This window comes from Asparagus officinalis, chromosome 8 (assembly GCF_001876935.1).
Source record: "Asparagus officinalis chromosome 8, Aspof.V1, whole genome shotgun sequence".
Classification (NCBI taxonomy): domain Eukaryota; kingdom Viridiplantae; phylum Streptophyta; class Magnoliopsida; order Asparagales; family Asparagaceae; genus Asparagus; species Asparagus officinalis.
The window spans coordinates 93,553,878-93,563,893 of NC_033801.1; positions in this window are offsets into that span (position 1 = coordinate 93,553,878).

The window sequence follows — 10,016 nt, forward strand, 5'->3', positions numbered from 1 at the left end:
AGTCTTGTAATACAATCTCCTCAATTGTATGTGAGGAGATTTTGTAGGTCTCCTCAATAAAAAATTCGGAGGAAGAGAAGGTGGCCATGGCATGACAGCTAGATTAGACTCCACTTATAGGAACAAGATCTGATAAGAGTTACTTGAAGAATTATAATCAATTGGGACCTTCCAGGCAGCCCGAAACTGCTAAATAGGAGGAAACTTAGTTTAATAAAGCATTGAAGCCACCGTTGTTTAGACTCAAAGTTTTCATTATGCTATAATATATTAGCTCAACTAGCCAATATTCTAGCTCATATAACCTTGCATGAACTTCTATATTTGTTCGATGATACGATGGAAGCTTTGAGGGAAGCGTTGATGGATAGTGAGGCGTTGCTTGCCCACATACTTGAGCCTCCCCAAGTTAATGATCAAAGACAATGCTACTAATTTCATCTGTAGAAGCTTTGCATCATCTTCACTTCGAAAGACATGCTTGTCAAAGGCCATCATCACAACCAACCCCTCTATCACACGGGATGTGTTGGTTCGACTAACGATTCATCTCAAGTGCTAGCTTGGCGACTTAAAAGATAGAGGTAACATGCTACATTATTAACATAGAAACACATTATAAGCTACTCTTAGGATGACATGGATCTATTCTAATATAATCATCACATCGATACTTCATCAGTCCTTCAAGTATATCAATGAGCAGGAGGTAGTTAAAAAGGTCTACATCAAGAAGCATCCCTTTAAAGGAGTGGAGAGCTACTTCACTAATTCTCTCCTTTATGATGAAAAGCACACAATCAAGGTTATCATTTCACAAGATCTCGATAGTGATAATGAGGCAGATAACTAATCTAACCAAGGCAAAAATCCCATTTGGAAGATTTTTGAACAAACGAGTCTATTTAAAATTAGGGTAATTGGATTTTCAATGATAGCGTAGAATTTACTTATGATCGTTTTTCTGGCTCTGAGCATAAAAACTTAGAGTCTGATACTTTGCTTTTTAGGTTAAACTTTGGAATTGTCTTTGTACATGCCCATGAAGGAGTCTTATGCTACTCATCAATAGCTGGGTAGATTAAAAGATGCTATCTTTGTTATTCCAACCAAAGAAAGTATTCAAGAGGTTATCATCTTTGGAAAAGTCGAACCTCAATGATACCCACTGGTCTCAAATGATGAAGTTGAGGAAGCCCCTAAATTCTCTCGTTATAGTAAGTAATCTTAACACATAATGACAAAAATGAGTTACGATTTCATCCTAAAGAAATGGTTGTAGTTTGACCAAGGACCACGGGTTCCATGAACCCCCTTCACACCAAAAGGGAAAAGCATCGATTATTTCAATAGAATCAAACTGGGCTTAGATATATTTCCCAAAATCTAATATGTAGGTGGAACTAAGGCATCAGAATTTACCAAGTCATTCTTCAAATGCATTTGATTTGGACTTTTATGTTAGCGTCGGTACCATGTTTGAAGAGTTCACAATCAATATAGCTTCATATAGCCAAATCAAAGAGCTTAATGAATCAGAAGTGCTCAACAATCAGGAAAATAATCCTGGGGAAAAGTACCTTGGTGCTCATTAGGAATTATGCTTGGAACCATATGAACCACCCACCAAAGATAAGGTGATTTAAGTCAATATAGGCAATAAAGCCAACCCCAAACCCATCTTCATTAGTAAGAGTTTATTGCCTGCTAAAAAGAAAGAACTCATATCTCTCGCTTAATAGTACATTGATTATCTTTGCTTGGAGCTATCAAGACATGCTCATATTGGATCCAAATGAGGCCATGCATTGTCTTTATATTGACCTAGCATCAAGGCTGTCAAACAACACCAGCAATGCTTCCGCCTTGAGTTGATGAAGAAAATTGAGATAGAAATCTGCAAACTTATTTAATGCGGTTTTATCCATGAAGAACAACACCTAGACTAGTTGGCTAATATTATCGTCATGACAAAGAAGAATGGGAATATCAAAGTCTGCATTGATTTTAGAGATCTCAACTTGTCTTTTCCATAAGACTAGTTTCCTCTCCCTATCATAGTCATCATGATTGATATTACATGTGGGTTTGAGAGGATGTCATTCTTGGATGGTTTTTCTAGATATAGTCAAATTAAGATGCATCCATTTGACGAGAAGTATATAGCATTTAGAACACCATTGGGAGTATACTATTATACGGAAATGCCCTTTGGTCTAAAGAACACTAGAGCTGCCTACTAATATGCAATGAGCATGATCTTTATGAGCACTTATACAAGATAGTGCAATGCTACATCGATGACCTCATGATCAAAAGTCATCACAAAGAAGATCACCTTAACTATTTGAGGATAATGTTCCACATCATACGAAAGCATCAACTCAAGACGAACCATACTAAGTCTTTTCTGGGGTTATCATTAGGCAAATTCCTAGAATTTTTTGTTACATCCAAAGGGGGACACACTGACCCAAAGAAAGTCAGAGTCTTCTATGAGATGCCATCTCTAAGAAATCTCGAAGAACTCAGAGGTCTGCAGTGATGTCTAGCCTACATCCATAGATTCATAGTTAATATATCTAGAAAATACCAATCATTTTAAAGGTCGATGAAGAAGGGTATTTTGTTCATTTAGGACGACACTTTTCAAAAAGCTTTCAACGAGATTAAGGAATATCTCATGAAGCTACATGTTCTAGCTGCTCCTATCTCATGCGAGCCATTAATAATCTATGTCATGGCCATGGACCACTCTCTCAGAGCACTTCTTGCTTAGAAGGATGATGACAATTAGGAATAGGCCATCTACTATTGAGCCAAACTATGATTAGTGCTGAGCATCACTACAATTTAGTGGAAAAGGAGTGTCTGGCTCTGGTCTTTGTTGTCTGTAGATGCAACACTATCTAACCGGCCAATCTATCAATATTATTTTAAAAGTCAACCCTTCGTGGGTACTCATAACAAAGCCAGAGTCTCTAAACTCTAGTCTTGCAAAATGGTCCATATTTCTCTCCTAGTACGATATGACATTCATACCTCAGAAGACGGTTAAAAGACAAGCAATCATAGACTTCCTCATTGATCATCCTATCCCTAAGTCTTCCAAGCTCTATGAGGATGTTCTAGATAAGGTGTTCGAGTCAAATGTCACCTCAGAACACTAAGTGTGGTAAATTTACTTTGATGGCACATCTCATCGGGGACATGAAGGAACTATCATCGTAGGTGCAGGGATAGTGCTCATCGCTCCCCATGGTTAGGTCCTTCCTCAAGCCTATTCATCGACCAGATCATGCTCCAATAATATTGCTAAGTACAATACCCTCATAACTAACTTACAACTCACTCAAAATATGGGCGTAAAGTACCCTTAAGGCTTATGGTGATTCTAAACTAATAGTCAATCAGATTAATGGAGGATATGATGTCTGACACAATGATCTCTTACCCTATTATGAAATGGCATTAAAGCTCGCTCATTTTTTAAAGGCTTCTATATCAATTAGTAGCTCAAGAATACTTATACCAATGCATTGACATCATTCGTGGCTACCTTAGCTTTATCTTCCAAGGCCATTAAGTGCACTATGGTAGCTAGCTGCCAATTATGATGTTCCAAGTAGATCTTAGAAGCCAATGAGATCCATACTACACATAAGGGTTTTAAACCTAATGATTGGTGTTACTTAATCATTGACTATACCTTACATGCATACTCTCTAATGATCCAAAGCAAGTAATCTCCATCCAAAGGAGATCACTCAGCTTCTTTTACAACTTTGCCACACAGATGTTGTGGCATAGATCATTTGATAGTATATTGCTTAGAAATATGTCATCAAGTGAATCTCAAGAAGCACTCAAAGATACCCACTATGGCACATGCGGAGCTCATCAATCTGGATGCAAGCTCGAGGATCGGCTCTGTTGTCTTGGTTATTATTGGCCTATGATGATTGCAAACGAAGTGGCTTATGCCAAGCGATGCTATGCATGTCAATTTCATGCGAACTTCTTACACCAACCCCCAAAAGAACTATGTCGGACCATTTTCTCATGCCCATTTGAGATGTGGGGAATGGATATTATTAGGCCGATCAATCCACCGTCTGCCAAAGGCCACTTATTCATCCTAGCCATCACTAATTATTTCTCTACATGGGTTGAAGCCAGTCCACTCAAAAAGGTTAAAGCATCCAATATAGTTAAGTTTCTAAAGCATTACATCATTTACCGGTTCGACATCCTCCGATGGATTTTCCATGATAATGGTCCTCAATTTATCAGTCAACCATTTTTCAAATTCTGTAATAAATTTAAAATTCAAGATGTGTTTTTGAGGCCATACAACCCGACTACTAATGATTTGGCTGAAGCATTCAACAAGACCATCATCAAACTTCTCAAGAAGTTTGTCTCTTCTCATAAATGAGATTGGAATGAAAAACTCAGAGAGTGTACCGGTCTCAGATACCAAGAGCCTTGAACAGGAGAGTCCAAGAACGATCCTTTAAAGAAGGAGACCTTGTCTTAGATGTTCATCAACCAATGGTCATGACATATAACAATATAGCTAAATTCCAATCCAGGTAGGAATGCTTGTTTATAGTAAAGTTATTTTACTCAAATGGAGCATACCACTCGATTGATCCAAATGGTAACAGGCTTATGGCACAAATCAACAAAAAAAGTCTCAAGAAATATTATCCTTGAATTGAGCCTTTTTCACCTCCCTATTGAGTTATCTGTCATGTTTAAATCTTTCCCCCGCGAGCCATCAAATTAACACCATACCTCCATTTGACCTAGATATCTTTTGTCACGTCATGTTAACATTAGACCTCTAAAAGATTTGCAATTCTTTAAACTTGATTGGTTAACACTACACCTCTGGCAACTAAGTAGTCAAATAGAAATAGGTCTAGCCTTAATAAGATGACTAAAGCTATGTTCAATAGTACAATTCTCGCTATATCCAATGTATTTTGATTCCCGCTATAAGTAAAATGCAGGATCTTTATAACTTTAGACGGTGGGGTTCCTATAGATGGTCAAAATATGTAAGTTTAATACTAAGTAGAGATAACATGAATCTATATTTGAGCCTAACACGAGTCTAAGAAGTAAATACCCATGGGCTAAACACTTCGAATGAGCCTAAATGGGAGCCATAGTGAAACTTGCCCATCGTTACAATGAAGATTGCTCTCAAACCTAAGTTAAGGTGAAGCTTCAGGTGAAGTTCACTCAGAATGAGCTCCACCCAAGTAGTCTGTTAGACCCTAGAGAGGGGGTGATTAGGGTCTTATGCTAATCTAATCGATTTTATGCCAATTAAAACTAATAACAAGTTATCCTAGCAAGTATAAAATATAACAAGATATGTGAGCTAGGATAAGTGATATACACAAGGGTAAACAAAATAAACAAGATAGTGGATGATATAAATAACGAGAAATGAAAAATGGCGACAAGAAATATAAACATAAGAGAAGTGTGCCAAAGCAAACTCAAACACACGATATGATCACGGAGTTCGAACCTTCCGTCCTATGTCTCCGCTCCCCACTCCCGGGGAGAAATCCACTATCACAACCGGGTTTTCTACACTTACCCGAATTACGTTTATACCTCACAATATTGGGTTTCAATGCTCACTAATCAATGTTCACACCTCACACTCTCACTCGGTTTTCTAACTCACCGAAAACTTTACAACAACACACTCGGTTTTCTAGCTCACCGAAAACCTTATAATCTCATAATATAACAAAAGTTGTTCTCTACAATGGATGAGAACTCAATTAAGCATAACTCAATGTTACAATCCCACAACCTAAATTATACTATGAATATAAATACAATAAGCTCAAGTGGGTGTGTGTAAACAATGAGTTAAATCAAATCTAAACTTAATATAAAACTAACTTTAATAAAATGATAATCAAACAAAAAGATATAAAGCTAGAAATAGAGTTTAGAAAACTTCTCAATAGATTAAGAGATAGAGGGAGAATAGTTGGATGCTCAAACTCCAATAGATGATCTCCTCAAGCTCTTGTGGAATTGATTCACAAAACTGAAACACTCAAATGCTTAAAAGCTTATAAACACACTTTAAACAAACTTAAACCCTTGATTAAAACTTTGTTAAACCTCTTGGATTGCTACTGAAAACTGAGGTATAATAGGGTATTTATATGAAACCCCAAAGCCAAGAGAAAGCCAAGAAAAGACCAAAAAACCAGCTCAACAACGGCTCTGGAAACTAGCCGTTGGAGCATATTTGACAGTGCGGTGGTCGATCGCGAATGTCATCAAAGCAGAGAAAACTTCCAGAGAGTTCGACGGTCGACCGTGACGGTCGATCGTGGGAATTTTTATCTTGACGGTTGACTACCACGGTCGACCGTAAAAGTTTCTGCTACCTACTCAGAGAAAAACATAGGCGCGGTCGACCGTGGTGGTCGATCGCAAACTGATACAAAATATTTCAGGTTTGAAAGTAAAATGCTGATTTTAAAACCCCGTTTAAAAATATTAAATAAATTCCAAAAATTATAAAACTTTGGGAAATGATTGTAGGCATAATAATAAACATGCTACATAAACTGGTTTTCAAAAAGGACCTCCCAAATGAAAAATATCATCATTTTGCAAAATAGTCCAAAACATAAAAATGTAAACATATGAATTTTAACATTTTGGCTAAACCATGTTTTGAAACAATACAAAATAATTTTATAGACTTAATAGAAGATGTAAACTATTGTTATGAAGCCTATAAACAATGAATATAATATTTTATCAAAATACACATATAATACACTAAAACATGATTTCATGGAACTAAATAAAATTGATATTGATGAAATCATATAAATAAGTATGAAACAAAAATATGTTTTCCAATTGTATTCAATTGTTTCATAATAAAACTTAAAAACTATCAAACCAAAACATATGTGTATATATATAACTATATATATGTACGGAAACCAATAAATGTGTGTGTGTATATTATATTGAGCTTAAGGTACTAACACACATAATATAAACTCCTAAACTAAATTACCCAAGCTTGATATTGATCTTCAATAGCTTGACTTGGTAATCTTGCGGATGAAGTTTGTAATTGGATCTTTAACTTGAATTGTATAGGCTTCAACCACTATTCCGCCAACCTCCATTTGATATGATCGTGAATGCTCGATTCCATTCAACCTCCAACATGTTGTTTGTCTATAATAAATAGAATTATACAAACACTAGACAAATAACATTAGAAGTAAATTATTTATTAAACATCATCAAAACAAGAAGGCCAACAAACACTCATAAAGTTCATCATAAGCATGCTCATGTGTTTAAATGTGATCTTTGTGGACGTTTTGGCCATTTGGCAAAATTTTGCTATGATTTGGAAAAGACTTCACGTTTGCCAAATGTATTTAGTAGACCATATGTTTATAAATGCAATGTTTATGGTAGATTTGGCCACTTAGGAAAGTTTTATTTTGATAATGTTTCACATTTGCAAAAAACTTTAAATAATTTACCTTTGTTTGTCTACTAGTGAAACTTGCCCATCGTTACAATGAAGTTTGCTCTCAAACCTAAGTTAAGGTGAAGCTTCAGGTGATGTTCACTCAGAATGAGCTCCACCCAAGTAGTCCACATGAGCCATGTCACCCACATTTTGACAAGGTTCTCTACAGTGAACTTTGCCCATAGCCATATAAGTGCACTTTGTTAAGATCCATTTGTAGAGCTATTTTTGTGGAAATGGCTAACTCCTATTATCTCCTAAGTAAATAGCCACTAATCTACAATTAATAACCACTAATTCTTTCTTTTAGCCTATAAAAGGAGGGGAGATTACTCATTCTTTCTGATTGATCTATTTATCATTATAACCATAAGCGAGAAGAGAGATTAGATCTTGACAAAATGCGTGAGAAAATCTCCAACAATTAGCATGAAGACTCATTGTCTCAGCCAGACTATCAATAGAGTATAAGAATAACGCTCTATCAACACACAGAAAAGAACCCAGCCATATTTTTCTTATTTTATTGTAAGCTTGAAATTGTAATCTCTATTTGTTATAATTTTAAAGTTTGGAAATATTTGTTGTAGTAGTCAGTGTGTCAAGGTCGAGCAAAATGAGATCTATAGGATTGGATAGGGTTGAAGGTATCAATGAGGAGAGTAGAGCGTAGTATGGAAGGTGTTCGAAGAAGGTTACATGTGGGGTGACATGGAGACGATTAGAGCAAGATTATGATAGCAATAGCCTTTGTGATGGAGGCTATATACAACGAAGACACACATGACAGAACAAGGTGAGAGTTTGTTGCACTTTGAAGTTGGAAGTTGGAAAAAACATGTGTAGCCGAAGACCTGGAGGTGAGAGTAGCTTAGTGTTGAGTGGTACAGTTGTTGGAAGGGTGTAAAACCTTTGAGAGTGAAGGAAAGAATGTGACTGATGAGGTAGACACACATGAAACAATATTACGCCAAGAATTGAATGGGCATAGATGCAGATACGATGAGGGATCTGGTGGTTTCTAAAAGAGATGTTGGTGGCGTCTTTCGGCTACACATTTTTATTGATGGGCATATGGTCAGGAGAATTGTGAGAGGGTTCCTTAAAAGGCTAGAAATTCCATGAAGTAATGGGATGTCTAATCCCCTTTGAGTCGAAGCGTAGGGTTTTGATATGTGAGAAGAATTGGGTGAGAATCATGGTTGTGAAATTTTTGTAGATTTCATAAGCATCAAATGTGTTTTTCATTAGGTAAAGCCATGTGAAGTGAGAATGATCATCTATAAATATTATTTAGTAGCGATTATTGCAGCAATGGGGATGACCCCCAGATATTAGTTTGAACTAATTAAAAAGGTGTGGATGCTATTTTATTGATAATTTGAAAAGGTAGGGCCAAGTGTATTGCGAACTTGCAACTAGTACAAGGAAACAAAACATCAGTGGAGAAAGTTCCAAGTTTACCAATGGAGAAGAGGGTACGAAGACATGGTAGAGACAGATGGTCATAAGGATGATGTCAAAGACCACAGGTGATTGGTTTGGAGTTGAGAAGGTGGATGGCGGGAGTAGTGAGGGTGGGGAGAGTGCGCTTGTCCATGTAGTATAGGCCACTGGGATTACTACCAGTTCTAACTGTTTGTCCCGTGGAGGATCCTATATGATATAAGAGGAAGCGGTGAATATACCAGTACAATTTTGTGAAGTAATTTTTGAGATAGAGAGTAGATTCATTGTAACATTAGGAACATGGCGTACATTAGGGACTGAGAAGTGGGCGAGAATGTTGAGGTGTTTGATAAAGAACATAGGTAGTGGTGTGCCATTTGCCATGTGAATCGTGGTAGTTGGGGGAAGGGATGTTTGGTTGTTGAGGGGGGTGTGTGTGTGTGAAGATGTCAGATGATGTGTGGCACCTTAACCTAAAATCAATGAGTTAGTTTTTGTTTCTAAATGAGTAGTGTATGAGGTAGCGACCAACCTGTAGCGGATGGATGGAGTGTTTGTAGTAGGTTAGTGTATGTTAGAAAGGAAAATATGAATGGTGTTTTAACAATGATCGTCAATTACAGTGTAGACAGTTGTACGGTGGGGGATGCTATAGTAGTTTTTCATGACACTTGTCAGTAGAGTGTTCCTAGAGCTTAGAGGGCTGAGGGACATGTTGCTTCTATCTAGCACATGAGGGATGTGGTCAATGAGGGGGACAACAATAGGGTAGTGGTCGAGAGGCAGCGTGGATGGAGTTCGAACTAAGGGGAAGAGTGATTAGCTGCATATGTATCTCCTCAGCTTGTAGCTCTATGATGGCTATCTCTAGAGTGTATTGAGGGGACTAGTGGATGAGTTGGTTACAAATGGATTCAAACTCAGTCGAGTTTTCATCCAAAATTGTAAGAGACATTGCCAATCTCAATTGTTAAGGTAAATGGTATTGGAATACAGGTCAAGAAGAGATGTT